This window comes from Ictalurus furcatus, chromosome 26 (assembly GCF_023375685.1).
Source record: "Ictalurus furcatus strain D&B chromosome 26, Billie_1.0, whole genome shotgun sequence".
Lineage (NCBI taxonomy): Eukaryota > Metazoa > Chordata > Actinopteri > Siluriformes > Ictaluridae > Ictalurus > Ictalurus furcatus.
The window spans coordinates 12,598,379-12,608,808 of record NC_071280.1 but is presented as its reverse complement, the minus strand read 5'-3'; the positions used below and the strand labels follow the sequence as shown (position 1 = coordinate 12,608,808).

Here is a 10,430-nt window from a genome sequence, read left to right as displayed (position 1 = left end):
ATATTGATGTTCATGGAAAGTACAGAGAATAAAAAAGTCTAATTGAGTGAAACTCAAAAAGCATCGACATTTAAAACATACTCAAGTATTCAAGAGTAGAAAGTAAAAACTGTTGAGAAGAGCTGACCTCAGGTTCATCATGCCCGATCCTGCATGACTAGCTAGTTTACGAAGCGCTTAGTGAAATGTTCGGTTAACTCGGTCAAGCCTGGAATCTGGCTTGCTGTTTAGTGAACTTTTTCGTAATGAATTCAAAGACATGTTAGAAAAACGAAAAACAGAACAAGCTAATGTAACAAACTAATTTCTAAGTTTCTACGTTTCAGCTCCCTAGTTCAGCAGTCAGGACACTGATCAGGGAGTCGGCCATTTTAAGGGCTGTCTCAATCGCAAAATCCTTCCAGTGCACTGGAACGTTCGCTCCCTAAAAAATCCCACAATGCACCACAAAAAACCAGGGAGCGTCGATGCTCGCTATGTTCCCTTACTGGAAATGACGTCATGTTTTCTGAAGCCTCTCAGCTCGGAAAATAAACGAGGGACGAACTCTCAGCCAACTTCATGTACAAACGTAAGCAGCTTGTTATCGCTGTTGTGGCTCTCAAGTGATCACTTTTGACTATGTTAGTGATTTTTAACCTTATTTGACGTTCTATATAATTTTTATAAAAATTCTCATTTCTTTTAAGTGAACTTCAATCCTGCTTGAAGAACCATGACAGAAACATGTGTGATTAAACTCACAAGTTTATATGAAATATAATGTCAGAAAGATATCGGTACTGCCTGTTGTTGATAAACGCCAGTGGTGCGGTTTTACAACGTGACTACGTAGTCATGTGCCGGAAATTGCGTCATCGGTGTCCCAATATGTATTGGGCCAGAGTCCTTACCACTGCCTGATCTCGTGCACACAATATACTGATTCACTACCTAGGGAGCTGTCTGAGACGCACCCTTAGCTAGCTAGTTACCTAATTTAACTAACTAATAATAAGGTGCATAAAGGTATTTATAATCACGGAGCAGTGAAACAGTGAAAGCACAAAAAGTTGTGCGAGCAAGGAGCACTAAGACGTGCACTTTGGGTCTACAAAGTAGGTTTTTTTTTAATTGCCGATACTGCTCGGCATGCTCAGAGCGAGATAAAATGTTCCATAGATTAACACATTTATATCTGAAAGCATAGAAATGTGTTTTGTTAAATATTACATATAAAAAGGCAGACTGGATTTCTCTTGCTAACAGCAAAGATTTGGAAAGCGGTGGTTGTTAATTTCACACCCTGTGTGTAAACGCGAGTATGAAACCGACCGCTGAGAAGCCAAGTCACCTGCTCGCTGCTCTGCGTTAGAGCCGAAGGATTTAAAGCTCAGAATCGAGCTTAGTGCCTGAGCAGCTTGGACACACAGAGAGTTCAGGAACGGAGGGAGGACCTGGGAGAGGAGAAAGGAAAAGGGAAAGAACCCTCTCAAGTGCTTGAAATGTCAGCTTTCATCGGACTTGTTGCCTTTCAACATGACAACCCTGACAAACACGCCTCGAGCAGATCATTACGTAATACACTCAATACAGTTTGCCTTTTCTTGGCCAGAGAGCAAAGTTTCACATCTAATATCTAACAAGGTAACGGAAAGAGCAGCATTTATTTCTTTGATGAAAGATTGTTTCCATATCGAGTGAGGAAGCCAGTGTTATAAGTCTACACTGGGTTTATGGCTAAATACGGAGGAAATAAATAGTTGTTTCACAGACATTTGACGAACAGAAATGTAATAATGAGTCCCTGAACAAAGCGGGGGTCAATATTAAAAGTAACAGTCAGTATCAGGTGGCCTTCAGCTGCTTTAAGTACTATAGTGCATCTCATCCTCATGGACTGCACCAGATTTGTCAGATCTTGCTGTGAGATGTTCCTCCACTCTTCCACCAAGGCATTTGCAAGTTCTCGATCAGGTCCGGGGGACACACGGATACATGTAATTTTCCACTGCAAGGACGACCGGCTGTCCTTCCTGTCTCCCTGTAGCACTGTCTTAGGCGTCTTACATTACAGACATTGCAGTATATTGCTCTGGACACATCTGCAGTCCTCATGCCTCCCTGCAGCAGGTTTATGGCATGCTCATGCAGGTGAGCAGGAACCTAGCCATCTTTCTTCTGGTGTTTTTCACAGTCAGTAGAAAGGTCTCTTTAGTGTCCTAACTTTTTATAACTGTGACATTAATTGCCTAGCACCTGTAAACTGTTCGTGTCTTAAGGACTGTTCCACAGGTGCATGTGCAATAATTGTTTATGGTTCACTGAACAAGCGTGAAACAAACTGTTTAAACCCTTTCCAGTAAAGATCTGTAAAGCTTATTTGGATTTTATAAAATGATCTTTAAAATACAGTCCGATTTTTTTTTTTTTTCGGGGATGGGTTTAAACATTTTTGTATCGTTCTTTTTCCACTTTTTTTTTCCTTTAACATTTTTGTTTTCTTTAAGCCAAGATCATGGAAAAATTAAGTAACTGGTCCACACTATTTTTTATTAATTATTATATACAGGGGCAGTGGTGGCTCAGTGGTTAAAGGCTCTGGGTTACTGATCAGAAGGTCAGGAGGTCAAGCCCCAGCACTGCCAAGCTACCACTGTTGGGCCCTTGAGCAAGGCCCTTAACCCCTGAACTGCTCAGATGTATAAATGAGAGAGATGTATGTCACTCTGGATAAGTCGTCTGCCACATGCAAAAAAATATACATTATTATTATTATTTATAATTAAGACAATGTGTTCCATGTGAAATGTAATAACAAAACAATTTGGAAAAAATAGGGTGTAAAATATTCAAAATTTTAAAATAAATAAATAAATTGGTAAGTAATTAACTAAATATACAATTTGATAGTTAAATGAACGCATGTCTCAACTTCTACCTTTCTGTACCTTTCCATTTTCTTTTTCAGTACTATTTTCCTTTTACTTCTTAGTTTTCTTTTATCCTCAACAAGATTAAAGGACAAGTAAGAAAAATTGTTCATGTGAAAGAAGAAAAAAAGTATTGAAATAAGTGCTAATATTTAGAATTGTTGTACATTAACTGAAACATTGAGAAATTAATTTACCATTTAGATTATTGACTGAAATGTCCATTTATTTATTTATTTAACTTGATTTACACTTTCTTTTATTATTACTATTTTATATTATAAATGTTATTTATATGTATATCTTGTGTGTGTGTATATATATATATATATATATATATATATATATATATATATATATATGAAATGACCTTCTTGTTACCAAACCAAACCAGGTGTCGGGCTTCAGTGTGGATTAATCTAACATGCCCTCCTTCTCCTGGATGAAATCGTAATCTTCTCAGCTTGGGGATTGTTCAAGGTCAGTGCAGTCCAAAAGACCTGCAGGGAAGTCCAAAGGACTGATTCAGGGTCAGTTTGGGTGCTGGAGCTGAATGGCGACATTCAGATGGAAATGAAAGGAAAGCTGATCTCAGAGCAGTGCTGTATTTTAATGGATTTGGCTGAGCTTCCCAGAACAAAAATGGTGCCAAGTGTCTTGGAGGGCTGACAGTGGAGTTATGAGGACAATCAGGTGCGTGGCAAAGATCTGGCAACCTTAACCTCATGAACAAAGCTGATGTCCTCTATTCTTTATCTCTGTTGTTCCCACATGAACTGATGCCAGTTATCAGGCGATCTTCCTGATCTGCTTATCAGGGTTATGTGCGAATTCACAGATGCTGGTGTGATTATCAGTGCAAAAGAGCACTGAGAGCATGTCAGACTGAGAGAATCCACATGTCGTTTTCCTCCACACTAGTGATTCATTTTTCACTAAATAACCATTTAATACAATCCATGACAGATCATTAAACATGCATGCTCATCCCATGTACCAAGCAGTAGAGATAAGATTTTTCTCACTCTAACCGGATCACGTATTCCCACATTATGATTCATGTGCAGTACTTGCAGTTGAAAGTGAAATTACATTCCCATGTATGACAACACAATATCCAGAACGTGCTAATAAAATATTCATCCACAGCATTAAAACGCCGCTGCAGATCCAGTCCTGAGGAATTTAATAACATCCTGCAGTATGTATGGATCACTACTATGGGTGATGAGAGCTGCACAGATCATCGATACGCGTGCACGGGACAATACGTAACCACCTCATCTACATTCTATTCCGTATGTATGCTAATACAGGGTCACATTTTACAGCGATTGTAAAAGCAAACACCTTTCCCGCTCATAATACTGGTAATAATACACACACCCTGCCGTATGACGGCAGTTCCAGAAGTATCGGCACCCTTAATAAATGTGGGGTAAAAAGAAACCGTCATAGTGTACTTTCATATATTTTGTATGTGTGTGAGTGTGTGTTAGTACGTATGTATAGAGAGCAAAGATGCCTTCAGAAATAATGATATTAAATGTATGCACATTGAAAAAAAAAAATACTATAAATTTTAGGGCAGTAAATAACAATAAACAATAAACGTGATGAGAACTTTCTTGCTTTGCAGATTATCCACAAATGTAACTATAAATGGATAAAAAAGTATGACGGGTCGTTCTTTGATAAATAAACTACTGTAATCGTTGGAAAATTGCTGTGGCATGAGAGGAATAAAACACAGAGATGCTGTTGTTGATTATTTTACTAGAACAGTGCGTTTTATTACCAACATATACACTATTACATAATGTTCCGTAGCATCAGCAAGATCTTACATTGCTGACATTTAAAAATAAAAACCCTATTTGGTGTCATGTGTGTATTCAAGCGGCAACATGCTGTATGATAAACTGGAAGAAAATCTTATAGCGTTCACTGTGTTTCACGGAAGGGTATTTAAAAGGAGTACTGCTGGTACTATGCGATAACAGGAACCTGTCCTTCTCAGCCTGTATACACGTCTCTAGGATGTGGGCTGCATGATGGAATAATCTTCAATGGTTCAGTTTAAGCATTTCAAACTGATTAGGATTAAATAACATCTTAAGGACCTGTCTGCATTCAATCTGATCTTATCTTGTGCTCTTAGCCTGCTGCATTTGCACTTTGCAGGTAACTCAACACCATTTTCTATTTCTGACGTAAATATTATTTTGGTTCAGAGCTATTTTGGGGGCTTGGAGTGCAGAATTAGAGTACATTTATAGACCGGGAGATGCAAAACATGAGGACGGATCTCAGTGGTGCGTTACGAATACAGATCATGTCATGTTTACATGTAAGCGGGGGGAGGGATCAGCCGTATAAATGACTGATTATAGGTCGAGGCGAGGTTACATGGAGGGCACAGTGAAAACAGATGGCAAAGGTGTTAATATTTCATGCAAGGAGTGCCAGTAGAACGGTCCGATCTCAGAAAAGTCAGACAGCGCTACGATCACGGCTAAAGATAGCGTTTCAGCACGAGTAATGCCGTTCAGATTAATTCAACGAGAATTATCACCGTTAACATGGTCCAAGCTGTTACCTTCGTAACATAAAACAGCTCTCGGCGGTTTTAAAAGTGGAGCACGGGCACAGAAAGCAGACCAAGATCTGCTCCATCCTACACGCTGATAACTGGCATAAAATATAGGCCTGTTCTAACACAACCCACACACATCCTGCCATTGATTCAACCAGAGCCCCGATAGCATTCTCACAGCTTCTGTGTGTGACTCATCTCTGCATTATTCCCTCCGCTGTCACTGCTGATAAACGATATCTCCACTGTCCAGCGAACTGGTTGTCAATGACCGGAGTCCAGGTTACCTCTGAATAGGCTTTCAAAGGCAGCTGCGGTGAATGAAAGCATGTCTTTAGCAAGCGTCACCAGGTCAACAATCTTCTGAGCCAAAAGCGTGATACACTGTGGGAGATAATGTGTGTAGGAATGGGGCTTTTGGATCTAGCGAGGGAGGTTAGGCGAAGAATGCTAGAAGAAGAGGAGTTGGGGAAAAAAAAACCTCTTCAAATAACGCACAAAACAAACCAAAAACAGATTTTTAAAACAATACTCAAACAAACAGGATAAGCAAACAATATCATAACAATAAAAAAAGGGTTTAAAAACAATACTCAAACAAAAAAGACTTTAAAACAATACTCAAAGCAAAAGAACCAAAAATTATTTTAAAAAAACAATGATCAAAACAAACCAAAAAGAGTTATAAAATAATATTCAATAAGAGACTTTAAAACAATACTCGAAATAAACAAAAGAGATTTTATGAAGCAATACCGAAACAAAAAAACAAAAAGCTTTTCAAACAAAATCCTCAAAATAATACTCAAACCTAAAAGGATTTTAAAACAACACGTATAAAAAACAAAAACATTTCAAAACAAACCTCAAAACAAAACAAAAAAGACTCAAACCAAGCAGAAAAGATTTCAAACCAAACCAAACCGATTTTAAAACAGTACTTGAAACAAAAAAGGAGAGTTTAAAACAATACTCAAACCAAAATAATGATACAAAACCACTAAAGAGACGTGAAAACCATAGTTCAAGCAGTGTGGTCCAATCTAATCTCTCACCATAACATCTGGAGCATATGTGCTAGCAAGGATCTAGCAAACGTATCCCCAAAAGTAGAGAAAACATTGAAATATCATCCGTCAAATATTTTGATACACTGTTTCAAACTTTCTTTTTTCTGTTTTTATTTATTTATTTATTTATTTATTTACTGTATAGAAATGACTACACCCTTAACGATTATCATGTACATAAAAGTACAAGTTTCTCTGTACTGAGAATTTCATGGAAACAATACTAAACCTGTCAACTAGAAACTGACTTAAAGTTCAAAATAAAAGCCATTACACAAAGATAGTCTTACCAAAGTTGTTCTTATGTAGTTTTATCCAACTTTCCAACACTAGATAAAAAGTAGACCCATTTCTGAATGGAGCTGAATTTATAAATACCTTTGACTAAAGAACTCAGGAAAGCGTTCAATGCGTTTCTCAAATGTTTATTGGTGGCTTCAATAACTACAAGTGAGTAATCCATCCATCCATCTTCTATACCGCTTTATCCTTTTCAGGGTCACGGGGAACCTGGAGCCTATCCCAGGGAGCATGGGGCACAAGGCGGGGTACACCCTGGAGAGGGTGCCAGTCCATCGCACGGCACACAATCACATACACATTCACACACCCATTCATACACTATGGACTCTTTGGACATGCCAATCAGCCTACCATGCATGTCTTTGGACTGGGGGAGGAAACCGGTGTACCCGGAGGAAACCCCTGCAGCACGGGGAGAACATGCAAACTCCGCACACACAGGGCCACGGTGGGAATCGAACCCCCGACCCTGGAGGTGTGAGGCGAACGTGCTAACCACTAAGCCACCGTGCGCCCCAAGTGAGAAATTATTTTGGAAAAAAATAACACTTTTCTTGATTTCCTGCCCTTTGAATCACTGAGTTTCATACAGAAACTAAAGGAAAACAAATGTACGTTAACCACTTATAAACAACATACTAGCACTGGAGCTACTGGTTAATATAGCAAGGGCCAAAGACTATGTTACACACTAGATTATCTAACTGTATGCACTTTGCAGAATGCTAGCCCACCCATTAACCGGAGTCCTTGTATCTAGGCAAGGGGTTCAGTTCTACTCTGGCTTCCTTCTTCCAGCCTGTAACATGGCATTCTGACCATCTAACAGGAAGTTGAGTCAGTGAGCACTCTCCAGCTGTGCTCCCCATCTGTGCGATCATCCATTTCCAGAAAGACAGAGAGAGAGAGAGAGACAGACAGAACGTCTGAAACACACGCTAACTTTAATTGATCCTGCTCTCTCGACCTATAATGGTCCCCTTTTAGCATTCTTCGCCATTTACCGCGGTCTTTGTCATGACTCGATGCAATTACCATGCTAGCTCTCAGTCGGTCGGGGGCTTGCTCCCTCTCTTGGGGGGGTTGATGTCAGACTGATGTTTTCCAAGTGCACATAAAATATTGAAGCGCTCAGAGCCGGCGTCCATTATCGTAAAGCATTGACGTGTTTTTAAAGGTTTCTCATCGGACCGCACATTAACAGGAGTCTGAGGGATGTCGGTCGATGGGAAATGCTGGATCTGTATACGCCACTGCTGGTTTACAGCAAGGTTAAAAAGGGTATAAAGAGTTTACGGGGCTGATGTTGGATTAATATAAGGATTTGAAAAGAACACACTGGAGGGAGGTGGTTTAGAGTGCTACAGTGTATTAGGGCTCGATGTGTAAGATGACTAGAAATCTATGATTTGGCATGTTTTGTTTTGTTTTTTGACACAAATGAACGTGGGCCATCAGAACGTGCAGATAGGGCCGGAGAAACTGTTTGTTTAAACTGTGGTTCCAGACTGAATCTATAATTAACCTGAATCCATGGAAACAAATGGAACCTCTTGGGACATCCAGTGGAAACTAACTCCATTATATATATAAAAAAAAACCTCCCATATGTACAAGTAAGTACTGCAGACTACACTGTAAATGTCAAGTGAATCACATTAACTCCTTTAATATCTGATCTTTTTTTTTTGTCCCACATTTTAATAACATGTGTAGCAGAATATACAGCTCACTGACTTTTGTCTAAATGACAGTTCAGTCACATGCGTGAAGTCTGTTAGAAGAAATTTCACTATCCACTTATTAGGAAATTTCAATTGTAATAATATTTACACATTCAAAGGTGAAAACTATGTTTAAGAACATATGTTTAAGATAGCTTGTTATACTTTTAGTCACCAAGTCCATGGAAATATTTGACCTAAAACTGGTGGTCTGGATAACTGGGCATGTCTCGAACATCTCCTTAGCTCCCTAGGTTATGAATCATATCGTGTACACCAGTTCAGGAACTGGTAGCGACCCCGGCTATCACGGTGTAAAATAAAATGTCACCAAAAATTAAAAACGTAAAAATATTTATACGTCACATAAATTTGTCGACTTAATCACACGTTTCTGTCATGGTACATCAAGCAGGATCATAGGCTAGCTATCTAGACTTCAAATTGCTAACGTGAGTAATCTTTTGATTGCTACAACAACAATAAAAAGCTGCTTACATTTGTACATGAAGTTGGCTGAGAGTTTGTCCGGCATTTATTTCAAGCTGAGAGGCTTCAGAAAACATGATGTCATTTCCAGTAAGGGAACATAGTGAGCATCGACGCTCCCTGGGGTTTGTGGTGCATTGTGGGATTTTTTAGGGAGTGAACGTTCCAGCGCACTGGAAGGATTTTGCGATTGAGACAGCCCTTAAAATGTCCGACTCCCTGATCAGTGTCCTGACTGCTGAACTAGGAAGCTGATTGAGACGCATCCATTGACAATTTATATTCATATATTCTCATTAATGTAAATACATGCGTTGCCAACTTGCATATAAACAACGGATTAAAGAAGCGTCCTAATAGTGATATCAGTCTGTTCAGGAATTCACAGATTTTTTTTTTGTGATTGTTGCAGCCAAAAATGCTTGGTTTTGTTTGTTTTTTTTTTGTGGAAAACTACTTAAATTGGCGAAATCGCAATTCGGAAGTCTTTCACAGTGATGCTTACTGGTCAATGAGACCTTTTAGCTGTACTCATGCTCGATGCACCTGAATCAAAGAGGGCTTTGGTGGAATGCGACAAAATCTGCGGTCATTTTGACGTATTGCAAATATTCCGGAGTTTGCTTGATTTTGCGTTGACTTCTGCAATTGCAAAATCACAAAATCCTGTAGGGACCTCGACACTATAACCTGTAAGTAGTCAATTTCTAAAAGATACTTATTGCTGCTACATACTTACACTACATCATTATATTACACTCTTTGTAGTAAGCATATATGAAAACATTATGGGATGGTGTGTTACTTCCTGAATGAAAGTGTCAGATTTTAACATCCCGGGATATAAAAACAGTTCAAAACATGAGTAGTAGTATTAAAGTTCTACTATGGATAACTATATAAAAAGCTGAAAAACAATGTCTTTGCTTATAGAAGGAAAACTATTTTCTCCTTCAGTGGTTTATGCCCTTTGAATGCAGAGTGTATCTTCTCTAGCACTATATTAGTGTTTTAAATCTGAAATTTGAAGTTGAAGGTGAGTTTTTAAAATTCTGGCAGCCATTGTCAGTGAAATCATGGAGGACCTTTTGGTCTAAAAGTCATTTTCAGGTTTAACTCTGACTTCTTAGGTATACTTCTGCCTTTTGTGAAATGCTCTCGTGAGAGTTTCCTTCCTCATGCCGTCTTGATTTTTTTTGTTTTCCATGCCACACTCTTGCTCATTAAAAGTCTGGGTCTCCAAAGCAGTCATGTGACTGTGCGTATTATAAAACGCGCTTCGTGTAAAAACCCAATTCAATTTTACACATTCTTCATTCGGCTCCTGTAGATCGTT

At 38.9% G+C, this 10,430-nt stretch overlaps 1 protein-coding gene across 4 annotated transcripts in view; it reads right to left on the bottom strand.

Annotated features, from left to right (window-relative positions):
• atp11a (ATPase phospholipid transporting 11A) overlaps nt 1–10,430 on the bottom strand; it is a 99,387-nt gene that overhangs the window by 57,061 nt on the left and 31,896 nt on the right. The window lies entirely within an intron of this gene.